The sequence below is a fragment of the Tupaia chinensis genome, unplaced genomic scaffold (assembly GCF_000334495.1).
Source record: "Tupaia chinensis unplaced genomic scaffold, TupChi_1.0 Scaffold000609_1, whole genome shotgun sequence".
NCBI lineage: Eukaryota > Metazoa > Chordata > Mammalia > Scandentia > Tupaiidae > Tupaia > Tupaia belangeri.
The window spans coordinates 3,641,841-3,661,999 of record NW_006160128.1 but is presented as its reverse complement, the minus strand read 5'-3'; the positions used below and the strand labels follow the sequence as shown (position 1 = coordinate 3,661,999).

The window sequence follows — 20,159 nt, the reverse complement described above, 5'->3', positions numbered from 1 at the left end:
CTCTCTGTCTGGCGAGCACATGTGCCCTATAGCGAAAAACCTCTCCCCACCCCCCCCCAAAAAAAATTTCTTTCATCATGATTCTTTCTGTGACCCAAACATTGAGGTTTGGCAGAAGCAAGGAAATAGATATTGACAAATATTTAAAATCAAACGCAGAAAATTAATATAAACTTTTTAAACAGAATGCTTCTTATACTTTGTCTTTGGGATGGAGTTGCACTGATACTAACTTTTTTTTTTTTTTAAGTTTAATTTTTCGTTTCTTCCTTGGAGGAGGGGAAACAAAGACAGATATATACCCTCAACATGGTCTTCATGCCATGATCCTCTCCAGATTTCAGCCAGCCAGGATCATAGGAACACATGTGAAGATAATAGGTTGCAAACCCAGGACCTTCCCATGTGGCCTAAGCATCATGGAATATTATGTTACTGCTGTACTACTAGTGGTGGTTGATATGCAGTTTTGAATGGAAACTTTTATTATATAGATTCAAATTAAAATTCACATTTTTTTAACTTAAAATAAATTGTACCCATTAGTGGTCAATTACGACAACTTTTTAATATAGTACCTGGTAACATGGTAGGGTAGGAATCAGCACATTACTATTAGGTTACTATGGGATGAAGTTCAGAGGTATAAAAATATGACTTTATATAGAATGTCAACATACTACAATTAATTCTTTGTGTAATACATCTAGTCAGAACTTTGTTAATTATGTGATATTCTTGTGAGTTCTTAAATATATTTTTTCTTTTTTTTGGAGAGGTTTTTGCTATAGGATGTGCGTGCTCGCCAGAAAGACAGAGAGAGACAGAGAGACAGAAAGTGAGAAATCACCCCTCTGGGAGGATGTCCACACCTCAATCCCTTCTCCTCCATTCTCCTCTCGAGGATCTTGGGCATGCACACACACGTGCCCGGCGTGAATTAAAGCCACCAGGTCCAGGACTTGAACCATAGTCAACTACATGAGAGTCCAGCGACATAGCTATTATGCCATATATATATATATTTGTGTTCATATATATATATTTATACACACACACACACACACACACATATATTAGGATATTTTAGTATCCTAAATTCATTTATCTTCTAAGAATAACTAGCGCCAGATTCTTGTTCCCCTAATTCAAGTTAGATTTATAATAGAGCTTATTTGTGAATTAAATAAAAGAAGCACTGGGGCCAACAGATGGCATAGTGGTTACATCAGTGGACTCCCAGATGGCCAACCACAGTTTGAGTACTGGATCAAGTAGCTGAAAAATCACTCCTGGCATGTGTGCATGCATGCACAAGATCCAGGAGGAAAATGGAAGAGAAGGGTTTGCAGCATGACCATCTCCCTGGTAGGTGATTTCTTACTTTCCCCCTCACTGTCTCTATCTGTCTCTGGTAAATGCATGTACCCTATGGGGGAAAAAAAAGGAAAGAAAAGTGGTATTTACTCACTAACTTAATATTATATAAAGTAATATATCTACAAAAACATCTGAAAGATTAATTATTGATTCAGTGTCTTTAATAGAGATAGGCCTATTTAAATGTTCTATTTCTCCTAATATGAGTTTTGGGTGATTGTGCTTTTTAAAAAATAGATTCGTTTTATCTAAATTATCATACATGGGCATAAGGCTTAGCCACAGTGTCACAGGCAATAGGGCACCACTCTGTGATTCTAGAATCATATTGAAGGCCTGGGTTTTTGTATCATGGGTCAACCTGAATATATCTGTTATTCTGGCTGACTGGGATGCTAGGGGGTGGATAATTACATGACAAGATCCTGTCAAGGTTTCTTCCCTTCCTCCCTTATTGATTGTCGACTACTTGTGCAACATAACTATTACGCCATCTGCTGGTCCCAACTATCTTCCTTATTCTTAACAGACTGCTTTGTCTTGATATAACTAACTGTTTCATCTTTTTTTGATTAATGTTCTAACACAGTATATCTTGTTCATGGTATATCTTAAGAGTATATAGTAGGACATTTTTTTACTCCAATCTGACAACCTGTTTTTTAACTGATGTTAAAATCACACTTAAAGTGATTATTCATGTACTTCAATTAAAACCTATCTTGTAACTGGTTTTTATTCATTGTATTTGTTCTTTATTTCTTTTGCCTCCTATTTTCTGCCTTCTCTAGTTCTGCTTTTAGTTTTGTTTTGGTTTTTGGTTTTTGGTTTTTTTTTTTCAGTCATTTGTGTATAGGGCACATATTCTTACTGGAGAGAGACAGAGAGAGAGGGAAAATGAGATATCACCCTCTGGGGGAAGGTCATGTTGCACCCCCTTCTCTTCCATTCCTCTCTTGGGATCTGGGATACACATGCACGCACATCTGACATGCTTGTCAAGTCACCAGGTCTAGGATTCAAACCACAGAGTCGATCATGTGGGATCCAGTATTTTAACCACCATGCCACTTGCTGGCCCACTGTCTCATTTTAATTGAGCTTTTATATGGATGCCTTTAATATCCTTTCTTTATACATTATTTACAAGATTTTAAAAAAATGTATAAATGGGGACCAGCAGTTGGCGTAATAGCTACGTCCCTGGACTCTCATGTAGTGACCGTGGTTCAAGTCGCGGACCTGGTGGTTTAAACTCATGCTGGGCACCTGTGTGTGCATGCTCAGGATCCCAAGAGGAGAACGGAGGAGAAGGGATTGTGGCTTGGCCATCCCCCCTGGAGGGTGATTTCTCACTTTCTGACTCTCTGTCCCTCTCTTTCTTTCTGGCAAGTACACTCACTCTGTAGCAAAAACCTTGCAAAGAAAAAAAAAGTATAATTGTGGGCCAGATTGATGGTGCAGGAGGATCTTGGGAATGTGCTACCCAGTGAAACTGAATCCCTATGGAGGATAAATAATTTTATATATATATATATATATATATATACACACACACACACACAAATTATATATAGAAGCTAGTTGTTGCTCTAGCATTTACAAAATACATTTTAAAAAAATCTAATGCCACCTTTAAGTAACATTATATGTCTTCATGTGTAGTATAAGTACTTAACAGACTCTCCTAAATTTCTCTCATCTCTTATGACATTGCAGTTATTCACTTCACTTATCCATATGCTATAAGCACACAATAAATTATTACTGTTACTGCTTTTAGCAGTTTATCTTTTAGGACAATTAAGATAAGTAAAATCAATGAATTTGATTTTACCTTCACTTTCTCCTTTTCCAACGTTGTTTTTCTTTATGTAGATCCATTTTTCTGGTATATATGTATCTATCTATCTTTTGTTTGGCTGAAGACTTCACTTTATATTTTTTATATAACAGGTCTGCTAGCAATGATTTTTTTTAATCAAATCTTTATATCTCACTTAGCTTTGAAAGATAACTTCTCTGGATCTAGAAGTCTTGGTGGGATCAGCAGATGGTATAATGGTTGTACTCCCACATAGTCTACTGCGGTTCGAGTTCCAGACCTAGTAGCTTAAAACTTACACCAACCAGGTGCATGTGTGCCCAAAATCCTGAGAGAAGAATGGAGGAGAGGGGATTGCAGCATGGCCATCTCCCCTGGGGGGTGATTTCTTGCTTCCTGTCTCTCTGGCAAGCACACATACCCTATAGCAAAAATCTATCTCTACAAAAAAAAAATTTTTAAATTAAAAAAAGTCTTGATTGGTAGTTCCTCCCTCCCCCTTTTCATACTTAAAAGCTTTCATTCAATTCTCTTCTTGCTATCTGTTTCCTGAATAGAGTTTGCTGTAATTATTATCCTTGTTTCTGTGTCAGTTCTTCCCCCACCCCCACTGCTTCCTTCAAGGTTTTTTTATTTGTTTCTAGTTTTGTGCAGTTTGAATATGTTCTGTCTGGATGTTGGTTTTGTTTTATTTTGGTATTTATCCTTCTTGGTATTCTCTAGTGTTCTTGGATATATAGCATGGTGTCTCTGTCTTTAATTTTGCTAAATTTTCAGCTATATGTCCTCAAATACTTGTTCTGCTTTATTCTCTTTTTCTTCTCTTGCTATTCCAATTATACAAATATTGCAGTTTTTGATATTGTCCCGCAGTTCTTAGAATTTGTGTTTATTTTTTTTTCTATTCCTTTATCCTTTTGCATTTTGTTTGAGATGTTTCCTATTGTCTGTCTTCAAGTTCATTTATTCTTTCTTTGACTGGGTTGAGTATAATGATGAACCTGTTGAAGACATTCTTCATTTCCATTACAGTGTTATGATTTCTAGAATTTCATCCTGATGTTTTCATCTCTCTGCTGACATTATCCTTCTAGTCTTGGATATAGTTTACTTTTCCCATTAGATTCTTTAATTTATTAATCAGAGTTATTTAAATTCCCTTTATAATAATATCAGTGTCTATGGCATATCTGAGTCTGATTCCAGTTGTTTCTCTCTTTAGACTATTTTTTTATTGCCTCTTAGCATACTTGACAACATTTTTTGGTCTTTTTGGAAGGTAGAAATGTTGTGTAAGGTGCTATGTACTAAGGTAAATAGGCCTTTAGTTTGAGGATTTATGTTTTTGTTTTGTTTTGCTTTTGTTTTTTTACTTAAAAATAGTTGTATTTTATTCCATAATTTGCTCAAGTACTGGTTTTCTAATAAATTTTCTACAGGATGTTTTTTAAGCAAATCCTTCACATTGTATCTTGACTATGTACTTAACAGAATTTCAGAGAAATAATTCTATGTTTTTAATAGCTTAGTTTGTACAAAAGGGATGGCAGGTGGTCACATGCAGTCCATGTGGGATTGTAACATGACATTTAATGAGCTTTTTGACGTGGACCATTCTTTTGATGCTGAAGGTAGTGCATCTGTCAAAAGAGACTGTAGATTTGGATTACTGCTCTCTGCATCTTCCAGTTCTTCTTTATCTTCCTAATTAATGTTGAATCTTGTGACCCTGGGATTTGATGCCAAAATGTTTTTTTATGAAGCTTATAAAATCTGTTTTTTCAGGTGGATTTTCCCTTAATTCTGTCTCAGTATGTTCATTATTTATATAATAGCCTATTCTAAAAAAGTCTTGACCTGGATAGGTACAAGTGATTAGCACAACTGTTACACTTACTGCATCTGCATCTGGAATGAGTCCTAGATTAGGTGCATCAGCCTGAAGTACAAACATATGCCTTCCTGCAGTAACTAAAACAGAATCTAAAACTTGATCTCGTTTTTCACTTTCTGCAGAGCCCACATAGATAATTTTCCATTCCAAGTCTTCAGACAGGTCCTTGATGCACTTGAAAATGATCTCAAACTGCAGCAGGTTGTATAAAGGAGAAGGGTTGTACAGCACTACATTGTTCATCTGAACCTTTGCCATGTTTTGGGAAAAAACCACTCAAACAGTGGGGATGGGGGCTCTTTGCTGCACAATAAAGTTCAGGAGGCGACCCTCCTCCCAGCCAGACCATGTCTGTCCTATAGCCACCAGGATTTATGTTAATCTAGTTGGGAGCTGGGCTGAGTTTAATGTTTGTTGTAATTATAGGCACCGAAAACTTCAATGTTTTTTTTTCCTTTCCTCTTGTGTTTGAAACTTCCCTTTGTACTACTACTCCTCAGATAGGGAGTTATGTCTTTCTGCTCTTTTATCTCTGATTGGCTGTTTTTTATTACTGGAGGCTTATTAGAGTAACAGCTTTAAGTTAATGTGGTGGTAGGCTTGGGGAGGGTTATTTTCTAACTTTCTAAATAAGTTTATCTTTAATGAGCCATTTTTACTTCTTTTTAAAATAATTATTTATTTTATTTTATTTATTCATTCATTCATTGTTATTTTTTAATTTTTTTTTTAGTTTGACCAGAGAGAGATAGAAGGTGAGAGTGAGAGAGGAAGTGAGAAAGCAAGCCACCAGATTCAGGACTTGAACACTGGTCGGCCATGTGGGAGTGTCCAGCGCCTTAACCACCACGCCACCTGCTGGTCCCTTTACTCCTTCTTTAGTGGTAGAACTTTTTACCCCTCCTGACTGCTAGTCCCTTTCTAGTTTCCTGTTTCTAGTGTATTTGTTTGAAGCTCTCTTACTTGTTAACTCTGGAATTTATCTGTTTATTTGTTTTAGATAAGACAGGCTGGAGAGGGCCAGAGGGACTGAATTTCTAAATTTTCTTTTCTTAGTTAGGATAAGGTTTTGTGGAATTGCCCTCTGGAAGAATCCTTCTCCCTGGAGTTTAGGCCTTTCTTAGGCACTTGAATCTGGAAGGAGTTTCAGGATGGCTAATGTTCCCTTTCTACTGCTAGAGCCACATAGGAGTTTTTAAACAATCTTCCCTGGAGCGGGTCCTAGATGAAACTTTGCTGAAGTATAGTGGGCTCCTTTTGACTACAGTGGGCAGGAGCTTTTACTCTTATGCTCCTTGTGGTTCCAACTCAAGTTTATCAAATTATTATTTCTGTCACCTATGATATACCATGAGTTCCCGTGACTCGTTCTACAAATAAATAAATCTTAGGTTCTCTGTTTTTTAAGACGTGACCAACTCTAGATTTTGGAGTGGCACTTTGCCCTATGGACTCAGTTTTCTAATGCATCTAAGAAAAGTTAATTGATTTTTGGTTTATCCAGTGTTTTGCTATAGGATGTGTGCGGTCCCCAGAAAGACAAAGAGAGACAGAGAGACAGAAAGCCAGAAATCACTCCCCAGGGTGATAGGTATGCTGCAATCCCTTCTCCTCCATTCTCCTCTTGGATCTTGGGCACACATGCCTGGTGTAAGTTTAAGCTTCCCAGTCTAGGACTTAAACCACAGTTAACTATGTGGGAGTCCAGTGACATAACCATTACGCCATCTGCTGCTTCCTCCATCCAGTGTTTTCTTATAGTAAGGATTAGAGTAACAGCTTTAAGTTCTTAACATGTTGGAACTCAGGTTATAAGTCTCCAGTGCCAGTTTGATTCTTAATCTTTTATATATCTCTATATTCAGTCATTAATTAATTAATTCCTTTTCTGGATACCTTTAGAGTTTTAGACTCTTTTTCTTTATTCTTATTATTCTGAAATTTTTTGAGGATACTTCTTGGTGGGAGGGTCTTTTAAAAATTTCTTCAGCAAAGATTTTTTTTGTTCTTTTAATCTGGAAACTCATCTTCCAATTCTAGGAAACTTTCTTGTATTATTTATTTGATAAGGCCTGCTCTTCTTTTTTCTTGTTTTCTTTTTCTGGAACTTCTAGTTGCATATTAGAGTTTTTCAATTCATCTTCCATTTCTCTTATCTTTTCTATTTTCTTTTTGTTCTTTGTTGTACTTCATTGTTTTCTTTTACTTTGTTTTTAAACTTTCCATATATTTCACATTTTCTGTACATTTTGCTCAATTCTAAGATTTCTTGTTTTTTAAATGCCTATTTTTAGTACTTTTCCTGTTATTGTTTCAAGCATACATCACAATAAAATTAGTTTTGTTATTGAAAATTCTTCTGTTTCTTGTGTCCAGCAAGTGGCATAATGGTTATGTCACTGGACTCCCACATAGTCAACTGCTGTTCAAGTTTCAGAACCAATGGATTAAAAACTCATGCTGGGTGTGTGTGTATTCATGCCCAAAATCCCAAGAGGAGAATGAAGGAAAAGGGATTACAGCATAACTATCCTCCTCCCCCCCCCCCCACCCCCCCCCGGGGAATTCTTTCTTTTCCTTCCCCAGGTGATATCTTGCTTTCTGTCTCTCTGGCAAATACGTACACCCTATAACAAAAAAACTCTCTTAAAAAAACAAAACCAAAACCAAAAAACAAAAACAAAACAAAACAAAAAAAAAACCTTTGGTTTCTTTCATTGCCTGTGTTTTCTCCAAAGTCCCTTATGTTCATTTGTTTAGTTTTACCTATATTGTTCATAACACAAACTTTTTCACCTAGCTTGTGATTCTTGTATGTAGGTAGGGGAGTCAGTACAAATGACTTTACACTGTGGTGCCACAGGTAATGAGGCATGGCTGCACAATATTGGAGCCACAAGGGAGACATGAATTTGTTCATTTTTAGCTTGAAAGAGAGTCAACTCTTGGCAGAGGAAATATTTGAACCTGGTGTCTGGATTATAATATGAAAATAATGCAGCGGGAAAATGAACAATCAGGGATCTAAGCAGGAAATCTGTTACTAATAGTAATTAACTATGTATAGTAAAGAAAATGGAGCTTATTAAAAGTCTCCCTCCTTGATTATATTATCTTTATAGAATAATTAAACTCTATTATCTCATTTTTAGGTTCTTAATTTTAAGGTAATTTGAAATATCAATTTTCTCTACCTTTCTCTCTGATAGACTTGATTCATGAGAAGATTAAGTAAAATTTACCTATATTGACTTATCTTTTCATATTATCTGTGACAGATAATCTTATTAGGTTATTTTTATTAAATTAGTTTATTAAATTTAACAGGAAATGGCAAAATTTTGATGGGAGAAAGGGGATGGTCTAGATTACTTGATAGAACTCACTAGATAGCGAGATGACACTATATGGCATGGGAAAGAGAGGGGAACAAGACAAGAGATGTTCAAGGGTGTTCTTAAATACTCAGAACTTAACTGTTTTACTTGTTTTGTTTTTTTTCCTTCTATATTATTTATTGGCTCCTTAGAGACAGAAGAGTTTCTCAGTAGACAATTTAATAGAAGAAAAAAGCAAGTAGTTTTGCTGAAATGTGTGTGGCCAATATGGATCATTATGAGTCAGAAAAAAATCTGCTCATATTTCCTTAGTGACTTGAAACATTAAAAATTCTAAAGAAGGTAGAAATAAATATCATAAGGAGATACTGGAAGAAATAAAAAAATAGAAGGTTCAGTGAGGTTATGTAAATGATTAATGAGGTCATCAGAGTTTCTTGTTATTCCAGTTAATTATATATAGTTTGTCTGTTTTTCCATATTGACTTGATCATAGCCTGTCACTAGCAAATCATTTTATTTTGAATTAATTTAATGCATTACCTTTTTCCTTATATTTAAGAAAGTGTTTACATTATTCCCTCTTGCACAGCGTCAATGGACTGTCAGGGTTATAACAGTTTTTGTTTAATAGCTGTCTTTCTTTTAGCAGTTTTTATTTTAGCAAAAAATTAGTTTATTTATTATCTTTGCTACCCTTATAGGTGATTTAACTTTTCAGTAGTTTTCTTTATTATTACTAGATTATTTTATGTAATTTGTTTTTTCCACAGTACACCTTTGTTTGCAAGTATTAGTTACTTAGATAAGATTGTGTAGGTCCTAAGAAGTTCTTTGCTAGGTATAATTAAAACAGGATAGCATCATAATTTTGAATATCCTATATCATAGATGCAAACTATCTTGTGTTTGCAGAAGTTGATATAGTGCCACAGTAAATTAATTTTTTAAATTTACATTTAATCACTGTATATCTTTACAGTGTACAACATTGCTTTTTCCAGCACAAACACTGTGCATATCAGTCAAGACAAAGACATTACCATATACATTATCATCAGCAAATAACTTTTCATTTTTATGCCAATTAAGTGTATTGGGTTTTTTTCCCCTTCCTCTCCCTCCCTCTGTCTTTTAACCACTTCGATAATACCCCTATCCTTAATATCTCTAGTATCTACAGTTGCTCTTCCTGCTACTATACCTTCTAAACTTTCAGTGTCTGCTATAGTGTGCAGACATTCGGTATATATTAAGTGTTTCTTTCATAGTCTGGCTTGCTTTGCTTAGAATTGAGTCTCCATATTCATCCACTTTGTATCAAATGTCAGAGTCTCATTGTTTTATATGTCTTAGTAATATTCCATAGAGTACATATGCCACATTTTTTTTTCAATGCACTCATCTATTTTTGGACATTTGGGTTGAGTACACATTCTAGCAATTATAAATAATGCTGCAATAAACATGAATATGCGACTGTTTTTCCAAGTGAGGGTTTTCCTAGTCTTTGGATAAATTCCTATGAGTGGAATTACTGGGTCATATGATAGTTCTATTTGTAGGTTTCTGAGGAATCTCCATACTACTCTGCACGGAGATTGTACTAGATTGCGTTCTCACCAATGGTACAGGAGAGTTCCCTTTTCACCACAGCCTCACCAACACTTATCATTCTTTATTTTTTTATTTTTAACCATTCTGACTGGACTTGAATGGTATCTCAGTGTGGTTTTGATTTACATTTCCCTTATGATAAGAGATGTTGAACATGTTTCCATATGCTTTTTGGCCATTTGTATGTCTTCTTTGGAGAGTTGTCTATTCAGCTCATTTTCCCATCTTTTAATTGATTTATGTGTGTGTGGGGGGGGTGGGGGTAAGCTGCTTGAGTTCCCTGTATATTCTGGTTATCAGTCCTTTATATCAGGTATAGTTCACAAATATATTCTCCCATTCTCGAGGTTGTCTTCTCACTCTAATTATTGTTCCTGTTGTTGTGCAGAAGCTTCTCGGCCTTCTATTCAGCTTATTTTCCCATCTTTTAATTGATTTATGTGTGTGTGTGGGGGGGTGGGGGTAAGCTGCTTGAGTTCCCTGTATATTCTGGTTATCAGTCCTTTATATCAGGTATAGTTCACAAATATATTCTCCCATTCTCGAGGTTGTCTTCTCACTCTAATTATTGTTCCTGTTGTTGTGCAGAAGCTTCTCGGCCTAATGTAGGCCCATTTGCCTATTTTGGGGACTATTGCCTGTGCTTTGGGTGTCTTCTTTAAGAAACCATATGATCATATCAATTGATGCAGAAAAAACATTCCATTTTTCTGCATCGATTGATAATATCATATGGTTTGCATCCCTCGAATAAAGCCTACTTGGTCATGATATCTAATCTTTTAAATATGTTGTTGAATATGATTTGTTAGTATCTTGTTGACAATTTTTGCATCTGTATTCATCCGGGATATTGACCTGAAGTGGTTGTGTTTTTTTGTTTGTTTGTTTGTCGTGTTCTTGTCTAGTTTTTAAATGAAAATAATGGAGGCTTTGTAGAATGAATTTGGGAGGGTTCCTGCCTTTTGGATGTTTAGAAGTAGTTTGAGGAGAATTGGAGTTAGTTCTTTGAAAGCTTTGTAGAATTCAGAAGAACCCATTGGGACCTGGGTTCTTCTTTTTGGGGAGACTATTTATTGCTGATTCAATCTCATTGCTCATTATAGGTCTATTCAGACTTTTTATTTCTACCTGTGTCAATCTTACTAAGTTATATGTGTCCAGAAATTTGCCCATCTCATCTATGTTTTCTTATTTGTTGGCATATAATCACTCATATTATTCTCTGATGGTATTTTGTATTTCTGTTATGTCCATTTAATAATGCCTATTTCCTTGCTGATTTGATTTATTTGGTTCCTTTTTTCTTCTTGATTAATCTAGCTAATGGTGTTTCAATTTTGTTTATCTTCTCTAAGAACCAGCTTTTGGTTTTGTTTATTTTCTGTATAGTTCTTTTATTCTATATTTCACTTATTTCTGCTCAAATCTTTACTATTTCTTTTCTCCTGGAATTTTGTTGTTGTTGTTGTTGTCTTTACAGTTCATTGTGTTGCATTGTTGGGTTGTTCATTTGCCACCTTTCTGCTTTTTTCTTGTGGGTACTAATTGCTATGATCTTCCTTCTTACGACTGCTTGTACTGTGCCCAATAGGTTATGAACACTTGTTTATTTGTTATCATTGGTTTCTATGAACCTTTTGATTCAGTCTTGTCACTATGAATGTTCAGAATTATTTTTTCTGATATCTCTGTGTATTCCTCTGTGCTGTCTATTATTGGAGGAGGGTACTGCACTCACCTAGGGGAGATTTAACTCCTTGTTTTCTCATGTTTCTTTGAGATCTGTTCTTGTTTTTGGTCATCTGATACAGTATTCACTTCTTCCTATTTATTGAAGTATATTCTGGAGTACTGGAAGAAGACATTTCACCCTTAGTTCCCAGGTGTGTTTCTATTGGAGGGCTGTGTTTCCCAGATTGGAGCAGTTATATGTAATTTCAAGTGCTTGGGTCCTCTATCAAACTTTCAGCTCTTGAGATGGTAGCAAGCTAAGGAGATATAATTTAGTGAAGAGGATCAAGTTGCACTCTGTGCCAGTGCAGTATACTGGCTTGTGTGCCAGAAGTTCCAAAGTTACTCCTGGACCCTGAGAGTGCACTTATAAGAGGATACCTGGCAAGACCCAAGTCTTCCAATGATTGGTGCAAGCCCAGGCCACTAGAGCCTCAGGCAAGGGAGTGCCACAAGTTCCAAAGTTACTCCTTGGGCCTGAGGGTGTACTCATGAGAGGAGACCTGGCAAGACCAGTCCCAAGTCTCCCAGTGGGTGGAGCAAGCCCAGGCCTCTTGAGCCCTGACCCACAGAGTGTCACTAGTTCCAAAGTTTACTCCCGAAGCTGGAGGATGAGGGGGGGTTGGGGGGATGGAGGGTGGATGCACTCAGGAGAGGAGGCCTGCTGAGCCCAAGCCCTGAAATAATTTTTCAATTTGGCAACTACTAAACTAGATGAGTAGGAAGATTCTTTATAGTATTAAGGCTCTTACTGTGGCAAATATAATATTTTTAGCTTGGATGAATTAATTATATTAGAAATGAATCTTGATTTGTAGTTCTATTTTATATTCTCTATATTAAGAGAAATTTTTCACTCTAAAACAGTGATTTTTTTTTTTTTTTGGAGGGGTTTTTGCTATAGGGCGCATTCGCTCGCCAGACAGAGAGAGACATAGAGACAGAAAGCGAGAAATCACCCCCCAGGGGGGATGGTCACACCACAATCCCTTCTCCTCCATTCTCCTCTTGGGATCTTGGGCACGCACGCACGCACATGCGCCCTGCGTGAGTTTTAAGCCACCGGGTCCAGGATGTGAACCGCGGTCAACTACGTGGGAGTCCAGCGACATAGCCATTACGCTAACTGCTGGTTCCCTAAGAGTCAATTTTTAACATTATGTGGATTATTTCCAAATTCATTCCTAGTGCTAAACAATTTCCCATCTCTCATTGCTTTATAAACTTTTTTTTTTTTTAATAGTTTATTTATTCCATTAGTAACAGAGAGACAGCCATTCCCAACAGGGTCTCACGCTATGATCCTCTCCCAGTCTCAGCCAAACAAGATCATAGGCATGCTCACATGCCAGTCATATATAAGGGACCTTGGGTCATTAAACCCAGGACCTTCTGTGTGTCCTTAGCATGACAGAGCCTGGCAATACTACTGCGTCAACACAACGGACTGAAACTTTTTAGTACGTTTAAACTTGTTACTCTTCTTTGAGTGCATTTTATTCTCTGTAATTTATTAGCAAATAATAACATAGTTAAAGTTTGGAAATTTTTTTAATCGTGACTAGTAAAAATTGTACTTTTGTTAAGGGATTAATGAAAAGCCTTTTATTAACAGGCCGAAAAACTTTATTTTTCTTATCCCTATAAATTATTATCTTTATTATTATTTTTACCAATTTGGACCTTTATATTAATGTAATCTCCTGAACTTTTAAGTGTTTGGCTTCATTTTGTTTTTGAGATCTATTTATTTTACAGTGTTCATACGTACACTGTTCCTTTTAATGGCTGAGTAGTATTTTAGAATTTTATCCATTCTTACTTTGAGGGATATTTGGATTATTCATAGATCTTTTTCTTGCTGTTATTAATAAAGCTACAGTGAACATTCTTGGGCACATCTGTTTTCATTTATTTTTATGGCAATGTGTATTGTCATCTTTACAATGTAAGGATGTACAGTGATTAACGTAATAAATAAATTAAAACAGAGAAAAAGAGAATGACTTGATAAATTATATATAAAGTTAGAAATCTTTGTCCAAAGTACACAAAAATGTTCTTATATTCCTTTCATTGTATCCTTTCAAGTGGCTTATTATTTTGAGTTTGTCTTATTAATAGTGATATTTAGGGCCAGCCCATGGCCTGGTGGTTAAGGGAGCAGGATTCCACATGGCTAACCATGCAGCTCAAGTCCTAGCTTGAACAACATACCAGGCCAGTGCACACTTGGATCCAAAATTCTGAAAGGTGGGAAAAATAGAAAAGGGATCGTGATGTGACCATTTCCTATGGGGGTGCTTTATCCCTCTTCCTCTCTTTCTATCTATGGCAAATGCATGAGCTCTCTGGCAAATTAAAAAAAAATAAAAATAGTAATGATATTTGATTATAGCTACTTGATTAATATTTTTAATAGATCTCTCTACTGTAACTTCATTCTTTTTACCTCTTGTAATTAATATTTTTTGTATAGGCACTTCACTGAACTTTGATTTATTTATTTTCATTAACATGGGTTAGTGGATTCTTTTACTTAATAAATTATATGTTATCATTACTTTAGTGTTCAAATTATCCCAGATTTAGTTTGTGACCGTCCCATCTGTGTTGCTGATATTAATATTCTTTTGACATTTCTCAAAATTCTTCGGGTTACTTCCTTACTTTCGAATTTTATCTTATACTTTCTCTTCTCTAGAAATTTAATTAGCCATTTCTCCAAGAAACCTGTCTGTCTAAATCATAAATTCTTACCTATACCTACAATTCTAATCCAACACACATATGGTTCACTTTTTTTTTCCTGTATTTGTAACTCACTTTTTTCACAATGAATAACCCAGCTCATATATTTTATAATATGTTGACTTTTTTGATTGATTCTGCTGCAGGAATCACAGTTCTACCCTGAGTGAGCCCTTCAATTTCCCCACACAGGTTCCAGTAACCTATACTAGGTCTCTATTTTGTGAGGATACCCTCCTCACTCTTCTTTGACTTAAACATCTCATGCCAAGATTACCCCTTGAATACAAATCCTGTTCATCCCACTCAGACTCTCTTATCCTCTTCCAGTCCCCTTACTCATCAGATACATTTCTTACTTCAGTCTGCCTTTTACTCTCCATGCATGATTTTTCCCCTATAGGGATGCCCTTCTCATATCACTTTGGCTTTGATAGTATGTACTGATATGCTCTGTGGTAGTGCCTTTTCCACTCCTAGTCCAGTGACATAACCATTATGCCATCTCCTGGTCCCTGATTTTTGATTTCTTAAGGTTTTCCATCTTGCCTACCAGCTCTGGTATCTCTTATTGGCAGTCATAAAACAAACAAACAAACAAAACACACACACACAACTGAAGTTATGGAAAAGATTACATTTTCTTAAATTTCCCAGGTCGCCATGACAGTATGACCCAGGAAAACTAATATAATTACAAAGCAACTAATTTATACTCAATCAGCTGATTACTTTATTTGGATATGTCTCAAAGATTAAAAAAAATAAAAATTTAACTGAAATATATTTTATTGCTAAATTTAATTTCAGATAAGTATATAAACAAATTACTCCATTTATGTTAGTATATATTTTTTAAATTGATACATATTAATTGTTCATATTTATGGGGTACAGTGTGATTTTTGAGTACACGAATGTAATGTGAACATCAGAGTAATTAGCACATTCATAATCTCAAACATTTATCACTAGTTTTTCCTGGGAACATTTAGAATTCTCCCTTTTAGCTATTTTGAAATATAGAGTGGATTATTGTTAACAGTAGTTACTCCACTGTGCTATAAAACACTAGAATTAGTTCCTTCTATTTGATTGTAATTTTGTATCTCTTAACCATTATCTCCCTATCTCCCTTTTCTTTATGCCCTTCCCCATCTCTAGTAGCCACTCTTCTGATCTCCATTTAAATGATGTCAACATTTTTAGTTTCCACATATGAGTGAGAACATGTGATTTATTTTTTTCCTTTTTCTCTGCCTGGCTTATTTCATCTAACATAATGTATGCCATGTTTGTCCATGTTACATCAAATGAGAAGATTTTATTATTTTTAATGGCTAAATAATGTTCAATTAAATATATGGAACACATTTTCTTGTCTATTTGTCTATTGTACATCAGTGCATCTTTATTTACTGCAGTATACACAGCTCTTTGTTAAGTGCTCATAGGAATTTAGAGGATCCCAAATCTCTCTCTCTCTCTCTCTCTCACACACACAAACCCACACATAATAGTCTACTTAAACATTAAATTAGTAAGGTTCCTGCAGATATCAATATGTTTGCAATATAGACTACAGCAAAGTGACTAAAAAGATAGTAAACAAGCACACTGGTTCATGTGGCAAGCTTATATGGTTAGAACAATTGAATTTCTTTGTCAGATTTAACTGTATTTATATTTGCCTTAATTACTTTGATTCTGCAAGCCCTTGATTCCCTTCCTGTCATATGCATTTTCTATGAACTTTTTGAAGACCCCTCTTAGATCTATTGGTCTTTTTCAAAATCTGTAATTATTTCCCTTGTCATAATATTCTCTTTATCTTGTCTATTGTACATCAGTACATCTTTATTTTTTGACATTTTACTATTTTATTACTCTTATAATTATTTCATCAATACTCATCAGCTATCTAAAATAATAATGAGATGGAAGATTGATGAAATTGCTCAGAAGATTGATACAGTAGTTGAATAAATAGTTAACTATTGCTTTATCCTTTAGTTTCTTATCAAGTTGCCTAAAATATTAAATCATTTTTTAAAAAGAATTATTTATTTAAATTTATTTATTATTGTTTTTTGTTTGTTTTTTTGTTGTTGTTTTGTTTTGTTTTAATTTGACTAGAGAGAGACAGAGAAAGAAAGAGGAACAGGAAATGTGAGCAAGCAAGCCACCAAGTCCAGTACTGAGGTCTGCCATGTGGGAGAACAGTGCCCTAACCATCACATCATCTGCTGGCCCCAAATCAGCTTTCAAGAAGATAAAAAAGAAGACCAGAGACCTCATCTTTGTAGTATGCTTTTGGCTTTCATAAATGCAGTAAAGATTTAGGAAATTTTTTTGAGAAATTTAAGTTTTCTTTTAATTTTTTTTTTTCTATAATAATAAATGAAAATAGACCTGCTAGTGGTGTGGTGGTTAAGGTGGCTGAGTATGGTTGATTGTACAATTTAAGTCCCAGGCCCCATGGCTTCATGCATGCCCAAAATTCTGAGAGGAAAATGGAGGAGAAGGAACACTAGCATGACTGTAACCCCTGGGAAGGAATCTTTTTACTTTCCCTCTTTCTCTCTTTGGCAAGTGCACGCATCCTGTAGCAAACTCAAAATAAATAAATAAATAAATAAAGAGCTTAACATATGCTATCCAAATTAGAATATGAAAGCCTAGGGACCAGCAGTTGGTGTAATGGCTATGTTGCTGGACTCCCATGTAGTCGACCGCAGTTCAAGTCCTGGACCCGGTGGCTTAAACTCACATCGGGCATGTGTGTGTGCATGCCCAAGATCCCGAGAGGAGACTGGAGGAGAAGGGATTGCGGTGTGACCATCCGCCCTGGGGGGTGATTTCTCGCTTTCTGTCTCTCTGTCTCTGTCTTTCTGGTGAGCGCACACACCCTATAGCAAAAAACAAAAAATAAAGAAGATGATGAAAGCCTAAAGGCAGCAGAACTCTAGACTACTATTGGTGGAATAATTGATTTTATAAGCAAATTCCTAGACTGAATCTTCAGATAACAGTATCCTAAAAACGTTTTTACAAATAACAATAGGTGAACAATATATTTCTGAAAACAAAGACCAAATAACTATTCTCATCTAGTTAGTTACTTAACAGGAAGAATTTAATCACACAATATTTTGCAGCAATAACCTGGATTATCCAATCTTGCTAAACGGAGATGTGATATACTTGATTTTTTTTTCTTTCATTTATTTATTTTTACATTTTTCCACAAACATTTACTTTATATAGCAAAAAATTTTAGCTCATACTCCATAATTCTTGACAGTTTACAAACAAGTTTCATAATTTCAAAATACTGAATTTTAAAGATAATGTTCAAAATATTTCTTATAATTTTGTATAATTTTATTACTCTATAACAACAGAAACAGCGTGGTTTCAAATATGTATTTTTTTTTTAGAGGGCAGACACTTGGTATATATTAAGTGGGGACATACAATGCCTCTCCTTCATAGCATGGCTTGCTTCACTCAGCAGTAAGTCTTCCATATTCATCCACTTCCTTTCAAAAGCCAGGGTTTTGTTGTTTTTTATGGATGAATAGTATTCCATTGAGCATATGTGCCACAGTTTTTCTAACCATTCATCAGTTCGTGGTCATTTAGGTTGTTTCCATGACTTAGCAATCGTGAAAAGTGCCACAATAAACATCGATGTGCAAGCACTTTTTCGATTAAGTATTCTTCTGTCCTTCGGGTAGATACCAAGGAGTGGGATTGCTGAATCATATGGTAGTTCTATTTGTAGATTTTGGAGGAATCTCCAAATTATTCTCCACAGTGGGATATACTTGATTTTTAATGATTTTGTCCTTAAGGTTTATTTGATATCATTCCTGAGTGGATAAATACTTAAGTGTGTACACACATGTGATTAGAAGAAGAGATCATGCTGAAATGAAAAAATATAAATTATTTAATTGGTTATTTTAAATGATGCTATGTACATTAAAATGAAAATGTTTTGCAATTATTAAATAAGATGGCCATTATCTTTTTAACAAATTATGAGTTGTCAAAGGTTAAAAAATAAATTCTTTAGGTATTGCATTATGATGATGAAAATTCAACAAGAACCAGAAGTAATGGTAACTTAGATCCAATTACAGATGCATTTAACATCTGTAATCAATATTTATTAGGTGACTATATTTCAGGTTATACATGACCATTGATGTACAGTTAGTTGCATTTAGAGAAGATTGGATATATCTACCTATCTATAAAACTTCAAAGCCTAATATATTTATATATATATGCATATATTCAAACCCAAATATATACCTTTATATATATTTTTTTTGAGAGGTTTTCACCATAGGTCACGTGTGCTCACCAGACAGAGAGAAAGAGACAGAGAGACAGAAGCAAGAAATCACCCCCCTGGGGGGATGGCCACACTGCAATCCCTTCTCCTCCATTCTCCTCTTGGTATCTTGGGCATGCACTCACATGCACCTGGCATGTATTAAAGCCACCAGGTCCAGGATGTCAACTGCAGTTGACTGCATGGGAGTCCGGCGACATAGCCATTACACCAACTGCTGGTTCCTTAAATATTTTCTTAATGCATACTACCTATTTGATTATTAAGCACGTGGTTATGTGTGTGTATTGATATGTGTGTGTGTGTGTGTGTATATATATATATATATATATATATATATACACACATACATACTCATATATTACCTTAGTATCGTAAATTTATGTTCTGTGAATAACTAGCACTAGATTCTTGTTCCTCTAATTCAAGTTAGATTTATAATAGAGCTTATCTATGGTGTTCATCTTCTTGAAAGTTTGATACTTTTGATGAATGAAGTCGAACAACATAGCCATTACACTAACTGCTGGTCCCATAGCTGTATATATTCAAAACCAAAATTTCTAATAAAATTTTATTATCTTTATATTTTTATCTGTACATTATTTATAAAATGACTTGAAAATATTTCAAAAATTACCTGGTTCATCTAATGTAGCTGGTAAATGATGATTTCTGTTTGGCTTAATGGAACGTTTAGCTGAACCTAGAAAATATAATGGAAAGCACAGGCAAGAGAATAGCTGAAAAGAAACACACACATACGAATATATGAAATATATACATATATAATTTTAAAAATTATAACTTATAAAATATATAAATATGTACTAGATGCTTATACATTTTTCACATATGATTTTATTTAAAATATAAATTTGCCATTGGACTATTTTATATATTAATATAATAGTAAGTAGTACTCATTATATTTGTGTTTAGAAAGGTAATTCTGTGTCTTTATTGGAGGTTAGGGGAGAGACACTGAGAAGAAAAAATTAGACCCAGCTGCAGTGGCACAAGAGGTAGGGCACTGTTAATGCAGGGTATTGGGGTGCCTGGGCCCAATACTCAATGCAAGAACAGCAGCAAACCCAATTCTTTGTCTCACACTCATGAAGAATTAGAACACAAATGAACAAGGAGGATAGCAAAGTAGAGTTTATTGAATGAGAGAACAGCTTCCAGGCAGGGAGGGGTCCCAGAAGGTGGGTTGCCAATTTGGCACTCTTACCAGGGGTTTTTATCCTAGCT

The 20,159-nt window shown here is 35.1% G+C and overlaps 1 pseudogene; it reads right to left on the bottom strand.

Annotated features, from left to right (window-relative positions):
• Nucleotides 1-4,759: 4,759 nt before the first annotated feature.
• Nucleotides 4,760-5,357, bottom strand: LOC102475720 (histone chaperone ASF1A pseudogene; annotated as a pseudogene).
• Nucleotides 5,358-20,159: the final 14,802 nt, after the last annotated feature.